General features: G+C 44.1%; 1 protein-coding gene across 1 annotated transcript in view; it reads left to right on the top strand.

The window, feature by feature from the left end:
• LOC147710456 (ficolin-2-like) overlaps window positions 1-16,981 on the top strand; it is a 386,065-nt gene that overhangs the window by 248,388 nt on the left and 120,696 nt on the right. The gene's annotated exons all lie outside the window — the stretch shown is intronic.

The following is a 16,981-nucleotide window of genomic DNA, read 5'->3' as shown; positions in this document are numbered from 1 at the left end:
TCAGCTATATTTTGAGGAAAATAATGAATCAGTTGACTCAGCCATGATATTGTGGGACGCTTACAAACGGTTTTCGGGAACAGCGCACAGCACATTGTAGCTCATGAACTTAAGAAAGAGGCATGAGACATGGAAGAAGTGTGAGGTGTTTGCTGGCTCTTGAGGGGCAAATGTGGTCTGACCAAAACCATCAGATACTCCGCAGTATGGCAACTCTCCGAGAAGAATACCATCTCCTGGCAAACAAGGAGGTGAAAACCCAGATTCTGGCCACACAGCATAGAATATGTAAAACAGGTGACAAGGCGACTAGATTACTGGCATGGCTGGGCACCGGTGAGAAATAGAGGCACTTTTTTTTTTCATGCCAAATGTCACCTCAGACGGTTATAGTCGGTTGCTCACAGAAATTAAGACTACTGCTTGTTGGAGTTACTGTAAGGCAGTGAGGATGAAATGTCCTAAGTTCAGGAGCACTTGTAGGAATTATGGGGCATATTATCAACAACTAGCAATATTATCGCTATGTTGGTTTAGCGGCGATATTTTTATCGCCGAGCTGCGGCGATTTTGATCGCTTAGGAACCTTGCTATTATCAAGGTTTATCTCCTAAGCGATAAAAATCGGCCGAAATGCATGAATATCGCTGAAAAGTCAGCAATTTTCATACATTACCGAGCTAATGCTCTTAGCCATGTTATCCACCTCCCATTGGATAACATGGCTAAGAACTGCTCAGGGGCAGGTGTTATCTTTTGGAGATATTCGCGCTTAGCGCGAATATCTCCAAAAGTTGGTAATAGGAGATAGCGATGTTAGCGACTGTTTCCAGTCGCTATCATCTTGGCACGCCCACTTTGCATTTCATTAGTGATAAATATCACTGACATGCAAAGCGGGGCCCAAGATGGTCGCTATCTCCTACTAGCTGTCTCTAACTGGTGTTAGCGACAGCTAGGTAATAGGGAGATAATTTTATCTCTGCTTTCTTGGCTTTTAAAGCCAAAAAACCAGAGATAAACCCCCTTAATAATATGCCCCTATGTTACAAGTACATGTGTGATGGTTTTCTGCTGGATTGTTTCCGAGAAGAGACATTTTCGACACTATTTATCCAATTATGGACTTCTGAGCTAACGATTCCTTGCGATTGAAATATGGTCAACATATCTACTTAGCTGCCCTGAAGAAGTAACCAGAATGTGGGATGAAATGCATTGGCTGTAGTTTCTGATGTTTTTTTATGTGGAAAGAAATGAAGAATTAAAAAAGAAAATACGGAAAGAACATACAGGACGCCTTGTTGTCTCTTCCTGATCTAAAATGTTCGATATTCACAAAATGTTTCTTTGCCTCTAAAGTTTCCTCATTTATAGTGGTGGGAATGGAGAGACACGAGTGACTGGTTTTGTATGGAACTACTAGTCTAATTAACAATGATCCTCTACTTTTGCATTTTTAGGAGAAATAGAGGCACATTGGGTACACACAATTATAGATGATAAGGTTAATAAATATGCTACTGACATGGAAGTTGCCCAGGCATTTCCCGGGCATTATGAGACCTTTTATGAGGCGCATCGCTAGCTACCACTTCCCAGATAGAGGCTTATCTTGCAGAGATTCAGGTACCGGCCCTCCCATTAGAAGACTGCAACAGTTTAGATGAAGACATTACCCTCTCAGAAGTGAAAGAAGCCATATCCCTAGGGGTGGGCAGAGTTTGCAGAGTTCCACTACGCGGTGTTTCATAAAAACTGGAATTCCCGTGGAGTTTTGCTTTGCTCCACCACGTAGTGGAGGGGTCAGAAAACAAAGGGGTTTGTTCGCAGCGCCGCAGAGGAGCTGCATGCACCACTCAGACATGCATATCAAGGGAAGTTGTAAATGGTGCAGTACAAATTTACAATACGCAATTTATTCTCTGCCCTGCATGCTTGCAGCAAGCGTCCCCGGCATCTATGCAGTCTGTCCTTTCACATGCACAGGGGTTGTACATGCAACACTGATAGGACTATATACCTCTGCTTTGATGCTGAAAGAGACTCACATGGGTACTGTGGTTGGTGCTAGTGCTGCTTCCAGAGAAGCCCCTGAGCTCTATCATATGTAGAATAAGCAGCAACAGGAGTCCCAGAGAAATAGCAGCAAGTTCAACTCCGCCGTCAGCCGGTTCTGATTCTATCTTTCAAATCTTACCGGACTTAAATGGACCCCCATGGGCTCAGACCCTTGCTCCCCATCCGCAGCAGGGCCTGTGGTGCAATGCAGCAGCAGTCAGAGGGAGCCACCATGGGGGCAGGAGGGGGCACAGCCGAGGGAATTCTCGAGCAGCGTCCGGAGGTGCTGGCAGTGAGCGGATGTAGACAGGGGTGCTGCTGACAGGGAGGCAGTACACCTCTGTCCCTGCCCGGTCAGATCTGCACCTCCTCCCTGCTCTCCAGACAGGAGGTGCTCAGAGCACACTGACTTCAGCCTGCTCTCCCAGGCAGGCATAGTGTGGTCGCTGGTAATGGTATCAGTCAGGGTATGCAGGAGGTGAACTGTGAGCAAGGAATGGGGTTGGTGTGCAGCCTGGGGGATCCTCCCCTTTCAGCTGGACTCCTTCACACCCCCTTCCTCAGGTAACCCTGCGGGATCCGAGGGCACCGATCTAGCACCAATTAGAGGCTGCAGTACTTAACATAGGTGGAGCTTGTGCTTGCCCTATGGCTGGTAAATTCTGGATGACGTAGCAGCTGTTCTGTTGTACCTGCACTGAGCAGTTGGTTCCTAATTCAGTTCGTTCCTAGGGGTGGCGAGGTAAGTTACCCGCTCACGTCTTTGTGAATCATGATGTTCCATCGGACGTGTCCATGTTTTTCTCCAAAGTCCGAGTTCCAAGTGGAGCACAGAGTAAAAAAAACTTTGCAAACTCAGCCAACGGAGCGGAGTTCACTGTCCACCCCTATTCCCAACCTGGTAAAGTCCCCGCGGCCAATGGGATATCGGCAGAGTTCCCATGTGACTTGAGGACAGCCACGATAGTGGGGATCCATATACAAGGGAAACCACTCACACACTGTGGATCCTTTCGCCCAATTTGTCTTCTGAATGTAGAGACTACGATCCTGGTGTCAGTGCTGGCTTCATGATTGATGAAAATCATCTCCCCTTTCATACACAAGGACCAATCCGGCTTCATGCCAAAAAGATCCACTAAGTTAAATCTATGCAGACTGTATAATTGGCTGGAGACAGTTCGCACCACGAAAAATCCATATGCCTTTCTCACATTGGATGCGGAGAAAGCATTCAACGTGGTCCATTGGTCCTTTCTAATGCAGGCCCTAACCAAAGTTGGTTTCAGCCCAAATTCCTTTCATGGATCAACTTGCTTTATAAACATCCACTAGTGGCAGGCAGTGTGGCTTGGAAGCCAGAGATGGTGGACGCATGAGCATGCTGCTCCGCGCCAACCTGCCTAACATACTTTAACATCCAAGCTGTGGGTGCCCGCTTTTAACTACAGAGTACACCATGGATGGCAGCGGGCCCCGTGAGTCGACAAAATTGGGGCAGAAACGGCTATACATGTCCCGTGATTGGCAGAGGGCGTGCTGCGTGAGCTATGGTTCCTGCATCTAAATTGGCAGCTGTGGACTGAGGAACTTCCCCTGAGTTGAAGGCAGGTCGGCCCTTTTGAGCAACTGGAGGGATCCTAGAGCAGAGGTGGCAAACAAGTGTATGGAGAGGTGGGTGGAACTGTACCACCTGGCCACCCGTGACAAACTCCAAGGGGAGCGGCTGGAGATAAGGACGGAGCTGGGAAACGCTTGAGGCAGGTGTATGAGACGGCGGCTGCTAGGAGTACGTGCAACCCATGGAGTGCAAGGAAAGTGCTGGCTGAAGTGTGGAGCTGTGGTGTCTGCTGTTATTAATGGTGGGGTGGCATGCGACTCCCTGGAGGGATGAGATTGGAATCTGCAGTGGAAGGCCCCCCGGCACACATCTGGAAGGGTGAGCCACATCAGTAACTATGGAACCCTAGGCCTGATGTAATTATCACAGTTATGACAAACACAGCTACTACTAACCCCTAAACTGCTTAGTTACCAGATCAGGAGTTGTAGTTCCTCGAAGACAAGGGGAGGGGCCTATTCAATCCTGAACTGCAGTCCAGTGGCTATTTGACACCAAGGGGTTGGTACACTATTGCCTGCTCGAGGTGCACTCACTGCATAATTGCCCCCTGTGTGAGCACCAACACTGGGGAGTTTCTTGCCTCATCTCACCAAGGCCTACACAGACTGCAGACATTAATGGCCATGGGCGTTACATTCCCTCTGCACGGAGACTACTTGCATCTTCGAAAATGAGAAAAAACTGGACACGTACAACGGGGGTACCCCCAGAGATGGTTGACACCCCATATGAGCAAGCCCTAGAAGGGCTTTCCTGCTGCAATTGAGTAAGATACTTGAAGCCATAGCAGGATATTATCACAAATTAGCAGAGAGAGTCAACGTGGTGGAAACCGTGATCATTGATCTACAGCCGCCCCATTAGACGCTGTCTCACCAAGTTAAGGAACTCTCTGACAGAGTCTGCACACTTGAGTACAGGGTCAAAGACGCTGAAGGACATAATAGACAAAACAGTGGTGGGGCTGCCTGAGAGGTTGAAAGGCAACAACATGATTGCATATCTCAAAACACGGCTTAAGACAATGGTCGCACTGGAGGGCCTGTCCACCTTCTATATACTGGAGCGAGCGCACCGGTTCCCAGTGTGCCCATGCACCGGGGTCCCCCCTCTCCCTGTGGTGGCAAGACTTATTCACTATAAAGATAGTGATATGGTGCTCCAGAGGGCAGGCTCTTAGGGCCCGTTTGTGGTGGACTACAGTAAGGTTTCCTTATTTCCCAGATTACATGGTAGAAGTACAACAGAGGTGGACCTCCTTTCTAGAGGTCAAGAGAGCTCTTCGCACGGAAGGCTTGCAGTGCTCCTTGATATTCCGTGCAAGCCTCCGGACAATCCTAGAGGGAGCTACCATATCTGTGATGACCTCAAAGAAACCTGGGAGTGGCTGGAAGCGTACAGGTCTGGACAGACCCTCATGAAACCGGGACAGTCCCTTAAGGCCCAGGGACAGAGAATGAGGAAGAGCGTTCGGAAGAGGCCGGAGGGGAAACTGCTAAGAAACCAAACCCCTCCATACTGAACAGGAAGGGGCTGCTGCCATTGAGGCTTTGGCCAAGATAGTGAAAACGTAAGGTGCTACTTCTGGAGCTAGCACTCCTTCTGTAAAAGTGTCTGACATGTCCCCTCGGAATCCTTGCAGACAGATATCCATCCGGAAAATAACCCAGTGGGCGGCAGATGACTTCATTTGATGGCAGCCTCTTCGGAGCCCACTAGAAATGACTGTATCCTTATTCTGAGATGAGTGGCACGCTTGGGCACTGTCACTGGTTTGGACCGGCGCAGAAGATGTGATGAGTTGCTGTCTTTGGGCTGTGGCCTAACCCCTCCTAGAGAGTCTCACTCTGGGACTGGTAGAGACTTCCCGATAATGATATTGTTGGGCCTGCAGTTTGGGTGACTGGCCGTTGCCAGGCTGCTCTTGGGATGGTAAGTTTTGGTTATTATCTCTAGATCAGTTACCAGGAATGGCTTTATGATTCTTGAAAAAGGTTTTTGGGTGGGTGGGATTTCGGGTGGGGGGAGGTGTACATTGTTTGATTTTGCATGGTGGCTACATTCTACACGCTAAAATTCTTGTCCTGTAATATTAGAGGGCTGGGTCGGCTACAAAATACACAGGTATTTGCGATGATGGGGGTACAGGTGCCAATGTTACAGGAGACACATCAAATACTCCACGAGGTGGAGAGGTTGTGTCGTAGATGGAGAGGGCAGTTGTTTGTGTAGGAAGAACAAATCTGCAGCTGGAAACAAGTTGAGAAGTGACGAGGTTTATTAGTCACATCTGCACATGTCAAGATCCAGTCAGGGAATGCCCCAAGAACATAACTGCATTACAAACGGCAAACCTCCCCCATTTTGAAAGACAACATTCTTTCAGCAAACCCACAACACGAGACCGTCACGAGCTGTGACCAGACAATCACCACGCTCGTGACAGCTCGTGTAACAGAAAAGTACCCAACACACCTTCCCCCCTTAAAACAAAAACAAACAAAAAAACGAAAAAACCCATAAAAAACAAGACTATCATCGTAGTTTCAATTCATAACAACATCTCTAAACCTAGAAGGCAGACGATGTGAACGAACACATCTAGAGTTACCAGAATTGCTGTCAGCTCTTGTATTATTAGTTTGTTCAGAATGTTCACCAACATCCAAACACACATTACTGTCACAATCATTTTGAACAGAGGTAGGCCCAGAAAAAAACGAAACCCTATTGAAATTCCAAACCGAACCACCATCAACCCTAACGGCATTCTTGAAAACTTCAATCACTTTTTTAGGGTTTGACCACACAGGAAAACCTTTACTAACACCTTCTTTTTTTTATCCGGACGTAGTCACCCACCTTTATCAAACAACTGGATGCAGAGCCAATCTTCCTTTCCATGGAAAGTTTCATTTTATTTTTATATAACTCAACTCTGCGGTGAACAGCCTCAAGATCAACCTTCAAAAACTCATCGGATACACTCATATTCTTCTTCAACCACCAAGGCGCTAACCTGGTACTAGGCTTACGTCCTCTTAAAAGCTCAAAAGGGCTAACTAAGGTTACAGAATTAGGAGACGTCCTATACGCCAAAAGCATGGATTGTAATGCATTCTTCCAATTCAACCCACCTTTAATGGAGAGTTGGATGGCTTCTTTGATCACATGGTTGAAGCGTTCAACCTGGCCATTGGCTTCAGGATGGAAAACAGCAATTCTCCTATGAGTAATACCACACTTAACCATGAAGCTTTCCATTTCCTTACTTACAAATTGAGGACCATTGTCAGTCACTACCTCTTGGGGAATCCCTTCCCTGCAAAAAACCTCATCCAGGAATTCAATCACTTTCTGAGAAGTAACATCCTTAACCATTTTAACCTCCGGCCATTTAGAATAGTAATCAATCAGGACAATTCCAAAAGTCTCTTGCTTAGACAAACAACTAAAAGGACCAATGATGTCTAAGCCCAGTTTACGCAAAGGGCCATTAGGAAAATCAACAGGTTGTGGTTCAGGACGTAAAGCCACAGCAGTTTTGTCACTGTTTGAACAATAAACAGAAGAACGTACAAAATGGTCTACACAAGCATCAATACCTGGCCACCAAAATGTCTCTTTCACTCGTCTTCTGGTAAAGGATATCCCCAAATGCCCTTCATGAGCAATTTTGAGAATAATATTTCTGAAAGAAAAAGGTGGGACAATCTTGTCTCCCCTTAAAACCAAACCATTCTCCTCTGCGAGCTCCTCTTGAATTTTATAAAAATCCATCATATCACCAACTTCCTTGGTTCAAGCCAACCTTGTACTAGATATCTCTTAACACTACACAGCTCCACATCTTTACTCATCTCCGTTAACCAACTTTTTTCTTGCAAAAATGACCGATCTCTATCTGCTAAATCGACGTCATTAAAAGTAAAGGCCACTTCACAATCATCCTCTAGAACTCCACCAGAAACCTCACAAGGAGAAACCAGCCTGGACATACAATCTGCATGTACATTTGCTTTACCCTGAACATACTCAATTTGATATTGAAAAGATTGTAGTCTAGATGCAAGTCTCGCAAGACACGCCTACATTGTCCTACCACCGCCTGGAGGCATGAGAAAAATCAAAGGCTTGTGGTCAGTTTTTATGATAAACCTTGTACCCCACAAAAACGGTCTAAAGTGTTCTGCTCCCCACACACACGCCAATAATTCTCTCTCTATGACAGAATAATTTCTTTCCGCATCCCTCAAAGCTCTTGATGCGTAAGGAACAATCCACTCCTTCTCATTATCTCTCTGCAAAAGAACACCACCCAATCCAGAACTGCTAGCATCCACCATGACTATGCATTTGGCTCCACACACAAAAGGTTTGAGACACGGTGCATTCACAATAAACTTTTTCAAATTCCCAAAAACTTCATTCATCTCCTCAGTCCAAATAAACTTAGCATTCTTCTTCAACAAACATCTGAAAAGAACAACTTTTGAAGCAAAATTTGGTATGAATTTTGCATAAAATTCAATGAGTCCCAAAAACGCCACAAGTTGTTCTTTGGAAGAAGGCACAGGAGCTTTAACAATGCTTTCAACATGATTACGTTTAGGTTTAATGCCAATGCCACTAATGGTATGCCCTAAATACTCAACCTCTTGTTGCCCAAACTTGCACTTATCAAGACGTAAAGTAAGTCCTTTCCTTGACAAAGCAGCAATCACACCTTCAACATTTTTATCATGCTCTTCATTGTCCTTGCCAAAAACAAGTATGTCATCCTGAAATGCCACAGCGCCATTTAACCCTTCCAAAGTGTCTCTCATAAGCCTTTGAAACACTGAGGCGGCACTCGCCAAACCAAATGGCATACGGCAAAATCTGTAAAGACCCTCTAGCGTAATAAAAGCGGTATTGTTTTTTGATTCCTTAGCTAAAACTACTTGATGGTACGCGCTGGCCAAATCAATATATGAAAAGACTTGTGCCATCGCTAAAGTGACAACCATCTCATGAAGGTTGGGTAGGGGAGGAGAATCAACCCAAATCGCCTCATTGACACTAAGAAGGTCCACACACAACCTAAGTTCACCAGAAGATTTGATGGAAATTACAATGGGAGAAACCCAAGGGGGTGATTCAATTGGCTCAATGATGTTCTTTTGGCACAAATCTTTAAGCATATCTTTCTATTTGCTTCTAAAAGATAGGGGCACATTCCTCACTCTATGTCGAACAGGAATAACATTATCATGTAGCTTGATAACATGCTCAAAACCTTGATACCGTCCCAAAGTACCACTAAAAACATTAGCAAATGATTTCCTCAAACCATCAACTAATTGGGTATTAGACACAGGAATACTAGATACACTGTGTGGTTCTACAACAAAAACAGGGGGATTGGCTCTGGGATCAATTTTCATTTCCAATTGATATTGGTGGGGCCACCTCAAAAGTGACAAACCTGATTTTGCTACATAGATTTTTCTATAGGTGTGACGGCCAAAAAATTGCAAATTAGCTTCAAAACAACCAATTATATCAATTTTGTGACCTGTGTAGCTACCAGGTGATACATCAGGTGAAATCAAGGTTTTGCCCGTCAATTTTTCATGAAAAACATCCAATGAAATAATGGTAAACCAAGCACATGAATCAACAAAAAATTCCATATCAACACTGTCGACCCTTACTATACAGGAAGGAAACTTAATGCACTCACTCTCCCCACAGACATTAATAACAGTGTTGACTTGAAATTCTCCTTCATCATCAAAAGTATCACTGTTACAACAATCATGTACAAAGTTTACTTTCCTTGGTAAAGATTTACATAATCTAGTAAAATGGCCTTTTTTTTCCACATTTTGAACAAGTTTTTCCCAAAGCTGGACAATTTCTACAATCAGCTAAATGACCATCACTTCCACATTTGAAACAGAGTGGTCTCGAGTTTTTTTTTTCTTGCTTTTGATTCCTGAACTTGCCATCCATTCTAGGTGGAAAATCATTCCTTTGTGAATAATTTTTTTTTAATTTATCAGAATCTTTAGACACATTGAAGACATCGTTCTTATCATTGCCTCTAATCTCTTTCACAAATTTTTCAGAATGTTCAATAGACTTGGCAATATCTATAGCATTGTTTAAGGACAAATCAGATGTGGTCCAGAGCCGTTCTTGTACTTTTTTGTTATTTGTTCTCATCAGAATTTGGTCTCTTAACACTTGCTCATAAGAAATGTGTTCAAAATCACATGTAACAGCTAATGATCGTAGAGCTGAGACAAAATCTTCATCAGGTTCATCTGCACGTTGTTTCCGTGAATAAAAAATAAACCTCTCCATTACAACATTTTTCTTTTTACCATAACGCAAATTCAATTGCGACGCAGCATACTCATAAACATTTAAATTCCCTGGATTGACTAGAGGTGGTTGAGTTTTATATTACTTCAAAGCAATACCACCCAAACAATGTTTTAACAAAGATAACTTCCTCTCAGCCTCACATTCTCCCTCCTCTAGCACGTCTACATATGCTAGAAACACAGGCTCCCATATTTCCCAAGACATAGGTGGTTCACCTGGAGATGAAAGGAAGGAAGGGGGAGGAACAATGCCAGACATCTCAAAATAAAACAGAAGAAACAAAAGATAAGAATAAACAAAACACTTTTTTTTTTAGTCAGTGTTCAGTGCAGAAGAAAATATCGGACAAGCAATTGTAGATGGTTGCCATGGAAACCGGAAAAAAAAAATCTGCCATAAAATAACATCCAAACGTTGAAGTTCCACAGAACTGTTGACACAGTAAAATTTGAAAATGAAAACAAAATAAGTTAATACCTTCCGGTGTCCACTTAACATAAGGTATTTCAAATGAATGTCGGTCTCAAAACGGATCGATAATTTTCACTTCATCGGAGTTGATTTTTTTTTTTTAAATGGCCGTTACGTCGTTTATACGCTCTTTCTAAAAGAAATTGGCCTTGTTGTGGTAGCGCATCAAACGTGGTTTGCGTGACGTTTTCTACAGGAGATCGAGCATAAACAACACAGCAACGTGTAAGCTCGAGATCTCCCTACATAACCGTGACTTGCTTGTGCTGAATTTCGACCACAAAAGCCAGGTTTCCACACACATCAAATTCCTGAATGGCTCATCTCAACTCCAGAATGAAACTCCTCCGAACGTTAAAAAAAAATAAAAAAAATTCCGAATCTCTGCTTCCAGCGATGCAATCTTCCCTTAATTTCCTTTTCTTTTTTTTTTTAAAAAAAACGCAGTAATAGAAAATCCCGCCCGTCGCCAGTGTAGAAGAACAAATCTGCAGCTGTAAACAAGTTGATATGTGACGAGGTTTATTAGTCACATCTGCACATGTCAAGATCCAGTCAGGGAATGCCCCAAGAACATAACTGCATTACAAACGGCAAACCTCCCCCATTTTGAAAGACAACATTCTTTCAGCAAACCCACAACACGAGACCGTCACGAGCTGTGACCAGACAATCACCATGCTCGTGACAGCTCGTGTAACAGAACAGTACCCAACGGTTTGCCACCACCTACTAGGCTTATGCATGAGAAGTGCTGATATGGATCAGAACGAGAATCCCATTTGAAGTCCTACATACATCCATATTGAAAGAGGGCTGATATGTGCTCCTGGTGGGGAGGCTGTTTGGATGCGACATACACTTGGTAGCGTTTACACCTCGAATCAGGACCAGGTACCATTCCTACAGACACTTTCCGTATCACTGGCCTCCATGGCTACTGAAGATCTGCTCCTCGGGTGAGACTTCAACTGTGTGGTGGACGTGATTCTGGATGGTTCCTTCCCCCTGTTGCTGCGCCTGCCCACCAAGTTGCAGCGGGCTTCCAAGACTGGCTGAGACATTGGGCTTTCACAAACATGTGGCGGATGCAACATGCCGACATTAGGGACTATTCTTTTTACTTCCCCATACACCGCCTTCATACACGGCCTTCATACACGGCTTGGAGCTGTTATATGCTCCCACAGAGCAGTTATTCTATAACGGGCACTGAATATTTGGGCATACATTTTCTGACCATAGTCCTTTATTGCTAGATTTTAAACCAATAGGAGGGTATCCGTCGATACCCTTGTGGAAGCTGAACCCATCTACCCTAGAAAACACATGCTTCCGGGAAAACTTGGGGTACGCAATTTACAGTTATTTTGACGTTAACACCAATTTGGCCTCCAGGGGTTGGTAGAGTGGGAGGCATTTAAGGTGGTAGTACGGGTGCATTACTTGGGGCAATCAAAAGAATACAGCGCAAACTGCACAATGTTGATAATACCCAAGGCACAGAGGCAGCTGGCCCACAGGGCCTCAGGGAAGCATGTGAGCTTTACAAAACTACACTCAAAAGCTCTGAAGCGATGATTATAGGGATTATCTCTCTAAAGTGCAGGAAGAAAGTCACCCAGGTAGATTGCTACCATGGCTTGTTCAGCCGGAGTCCCGATGGTCCCCGTTTACACATGTTAAAATGAGACCTAGGGAGCCTATATATGTGCATGAGTCCATTAATTCCCTGTTCACTAACGCGTTACTCTGTTTGGATCGTATTTCATTTATGTCCTGCAAAACATCCAAACGATCTTTGATATCAAAGGGTTTTTGTTCCACCACTGAAGTGTGACAGTTGAGGTCCGGCACAATCATTCTAGTTCCAAAAAGGATTTCATATGGAGTGATACACCCTAGAGAACCTCTTGGCAGACTACACTGGGCACTTATTAGATTTTTGATCCACCCATCACCCGAGCCTAATACCCTTGCTGTTATGGATTGCTTTATGTCCCGGTTTTTTCTCTCCACTACCAAATTCCCCTCAGGATGGAATGGACTAGAGTACCGCAATGGAACGCCCAGATTGGCCATGGCCTCCTTGTAAGCTTTGAGGCTAAACACAGGACCCTGGTCAGAATGTAGCGTTCCGACTGTGTATGTGCCGATTAAGCCTCGTAAATCTTTTATAACAATTCGAGCGTCAGCCGAGCGCTAAGGCCACATCCAAATTAATCTTTTCTTAATATTTGTGGGATTGCTTTTGTCCATAAGGACGTCTGCGCGTAGATTGTTTAATGCTGTCTAACAATGGTGTCTGTACTGGGCTGGCTATGCTATAGTCAGGTATCTGGCGGCGTTCTGTGCTGCAACCTCTTTTGCAGTCTATACACTCTATCACAAACATGTGAATATGGGCATTCATTCCTGGCCACCAGTACGTCTCTTTAATAGTTAATATTGTTTTTGAGATGCCCTGATGTATCAGATCCTCTCCTAAATGTACTTCGTATATCAATGCTACTCTACGTTTCCTGTTTGGAATCACTCTTCCCCCCACTCTAGGGATTCGAGCAAAAGGAACAGAGTTTGCATCAATTATGTATGACTAGTTGAGTGGAAATTTATTAAGTAACGCTGCACCGCTGCCTTTGCATCAAGCATTGACAGCTAGCATTACTTTGCCGTCTATTTTCGTATTTGAATGAGTGATTGCAGCTACGGAAGCAGTTTGCACAGCTGCCAATAAATTCCCTGCAACGTGAACGCCATCACGTTGATGATTCAGTGTTTGGATCCCCTGAGCCTTTTGTAGTTCTTGTCACAACTGAACTACTTGTTCCCAAAGCTACTTATGCTTGATTGTGCCACCTTTTGCGTCTTTGAAACCGTTTTCAATCCAGTTCTGCAATTATTCATTGTAAGATTAAACACAATAATACGAATCGCACACTATGAGTGTGGGGAATTCATGATCAGTATATTCAAGCGCCATCTTGAATGCTTGTAGTTCAGCTCGCTGGGCTGTACAATCTCCCTGAGATTGAGTTTTAGTGACCATTGGTCTGAATTTGCCATCTCGCCAGCGACCTTTAACAATCCCGCACGCAGCACTATACGCTTGTTTACCCCCAATTGCGGGCTGTGCTGATCCGTCAGTATAAATTATACATTCATACTGCTCTAGAGGCAGAATTTCAGTAGGCAGAGGACATTCTTGTTCGTATTGTAGAAATTCTTGTGTTTTCAAATATGGATCAAAAATGTATTCAACGTCTGTTGCAGCAAGAAAATTAACCCATTGTATCTATCTCAGATGTAATGCTTAGCATTTGGAATGCTTGCTTTTGTCACTGCCTCTAAAGCAGGTACAGGTGTAACAACCATAATGGGCTTACCCTGTGCGAGGGCTTTCTCTTTTGCTACTGCAGTTTGAACCGCTGTCAGAGTTTTTTCAGTAGAAGTGAATTTCATTTCTACTTGTGTGTACAAGTGTGATCTGTAAGCTATTAGTACTTTTTCTCCTTCATTAAAGGTTAAATACGTGAATCCAGATCTTCCTGGAATGATTCGGATCACTAAGTTGCGTACGTTAACGAGTGTTTGAAATATTGCGTTCATTGCAAACAAAACATTTGCAGTGTGTTTTTGTGTTCAATTAACTGTTTTGAAATCAGGTTTGATTAATTCGTTGAGAGGTTTAACCCTTTCTGCGTAATTTAGAATGTAAGTTCTTCCAAAGTTCAGGAAACCTAGAATCGACTGTAAGTTTTTCAGCGTTTTTAGAGGTTGAAGCTGGGCTTTTCTAAAAGGTTGGCTGCCATGCTTTTGCCTTCACTTGAAAACTCATATCCCAGAAAAAGGACGTTGAGGTGGGCCATTCTCAATTTCTTAAAATTGAATTTATACCCTTCAGAGGTGAAGCCAAGTATAAAGGTGTTCACTCTGTTCAAGTGCCTGTACAAGTCATCGTCTCTTAGATAGATGTCATCTAGATATGATAAAGCTTCATCATCATATGTCTGTAGTAACTCTGTTACCCTGGCTGAAAATAACCCTGGACTATTCTTAAATCCCTGAGGGAGACGACAGAATCAACACTGTCTCCCCATGATTGAGAAAGCAGACAAATACCTACTTTCATGTGCAATGTTTTGACAGAAGAAACGGTAGAAATATCTAATGTGATTTTATATTTTTTACGCACAATCTAATTCATTAATGCTGCTCTGTGTGCATTTTGTACTGCAAATGTTTTGCAACAAGAGTTTAGGTGTCTGTAATCCAAAACTAGACGATATGTATTGGCTGGTTTGGAGACAGGAAACAAAGGAGTGTTCATGGACGAGGTACATGTTTCAATCACCCCTTTGTATCCAAGTTGATCTAAGATCTCCCTGACCTGATTTTAGCTTCTTGCTTAACCGGATACTGCCTTTTTGCAGTTGGTTGAGTTTTCAATTGGATTTTCTGACGAGGAGAATCCTCATGCCATCCTACATGATTTTTTTTATAATGCTGGAGCCTGGGCTACTGCCCATTTTCTGGCATAAGTGTATTTTAAATGAATTGGAATATGATTGGAGAAGGCTGGCATAATAATTTCTTCACCATGTGGGCATTCCCTGACACATTCAGGTGGCCAGTCTTGTTCAGCTAGAAGAATGTCATAACCTGTGAGAGTCGCTCCCAAAAGAGTGCTCTTATTTTACTTGTTATGTCCCCCTCCATCCGGAATGTTACTTCATATACCTTGTGTGGGACACTAACCCTGTTATCTGCAGTTTTAACTTGGATGCACTCATTCAAGTCCACTGTCTCCAGATGATCCTTCAAGTTCTTGTGAGCTATGGTGACTTCTGCTGCGCTGTCCAACATCGTTTGAGCCCATTCTTGAGTTGTGTCCTCAAGATCCTCGGTATGTCTGATCTTTAGACCTGCTACCTTCTTTTTGGTGAATTGAGTTTTCTTGTTTTTCTGAAGGTGTTGATTGTCTTTGGACTTCACACGTTCTTCCTTTTGTTCTGACTGTCCCCTTCTTTGGGATTTCTGTGGCGAAGTTTGAAATGTACGAGAGGAACGTGTATCTGTATCTTGATATCTAGCAGGTTTTTTCAAATGATCGCTATTCCTGAGGTTATACCCCCTTTCATGGGGCTCCTTTTGAGGAGACCTACCTCTGGAGTGAGAACGCTTCTCTTTAGAAGTTTGTTTAGTGTTCTCCCACTTCTTTTTAGAAAGAGTAGGAGTGTTTTTAATAAAGACCTTTTCAGGACTTTCAGTCAGTCGGGCTTTAACTGGTTTACCACCCAAACTGTTTTTACCTAGTTCTTCATAGGATTTTTCAATTATTCTGGCTAGTGCTTGAGGTTGCTCAGTTACATCAAATTCTCTTAACTTCTGGCAGATCGCCACAGATGGTGCTTCACCCTAAAATTAGCTAATATTATAGTTGAGACCTGTTTGAAATCTTTAAGTAATTTCATCCCCAGATTTAAAGCAAGCTCTTCCCCGTATTCATTTTTTTTTTCAAAACCGTTTTTATTGAGAGTTCAAGCAAGATTCGGTACAGCCCTCCACAGTCAGGAGGAGACTGTCAATGACACATATATAAAGGCACAGCATAGAACCCAGAGTTTTAGAATGACATACCCCAAACCTCCCCCATCCCACCCATCCCCAAGAACACCCTCCAACCCCGGTCCCAACTACCCACCCCTTATCCCGCCCCAACCCAGTGCACGTGATCACAGTTTAACAACATGAGATGAAAGGCAAAGGCGGCGTCAGCCAACAGCCTAGGGTACAGGATCTATATCTGGAGGCAGCACTTCATCAATGTCCATCGGGGGGTCAAGGGCCAGGCCCCTATAGTCCGCCCACAGTTTCCAGATTTTGTAATGTTTACGAGGACACCCCCGGGCTTCAAATACGGGCTGCTCCAGGCCCATGAGAAAGTCCAATCCTGCCTTCCAGGCACCCAGCGGGGGGGCACGTTCACTCTTCCAGGCCTGGGCCAGATCTCGCTTGGCCACTACCAGCCCCAGCAGCAACAGGTGACGCTTGTAAATGTTGCCCCCAACGTTTTCCAGGACATGAAGAAGGCCCAGTCTAGGGGTACGGGCAGGTCCCACCCCAACACCTCCGACAGGCAGTCCCAAACCCCAGCCCAGAATCTAGTCAGTCTCTCACAGGACCAGACAGTATGGAAAAGTGTCCCCCTTTCAGCACCGTACCTCAGACATTCCGGAGCGGCTATAAGACCCGCTCGCCACAGACGGTCCCTAGTATAGTATGCCCTGTGAAGATATTTAAATTGGATAAAGCAAAGACGGATGGCTATGGCAGCATGTAATGGCAGAGTTTTTGGCTTTATTTAGCAGTGATATAGATCATTAGTCTTGCTCGCATCTAGTATAGGTATTCTTAGCCTGTGTTGGCCCTTTTAAGCCCTTTTTTCCA

The sequence above is a fragment of the Lissotriton vulgaris genome, chromosome 5 (assembly GCF_964263255.1).
Source record: "Lissotriton vulgaris chromosome 5, aLisVul1.2, whole genome shotgun sequence".
NCBI classification, from domain to species: Eukaryota; Metazoa; Chordata; class Amphibia; order Caudata; family Salamandridae; genus Lissotriton; species Lissotriton vulgaris.
This window is presented reverse-complemented; position numbering and strand designations above follow the sequence as displayed.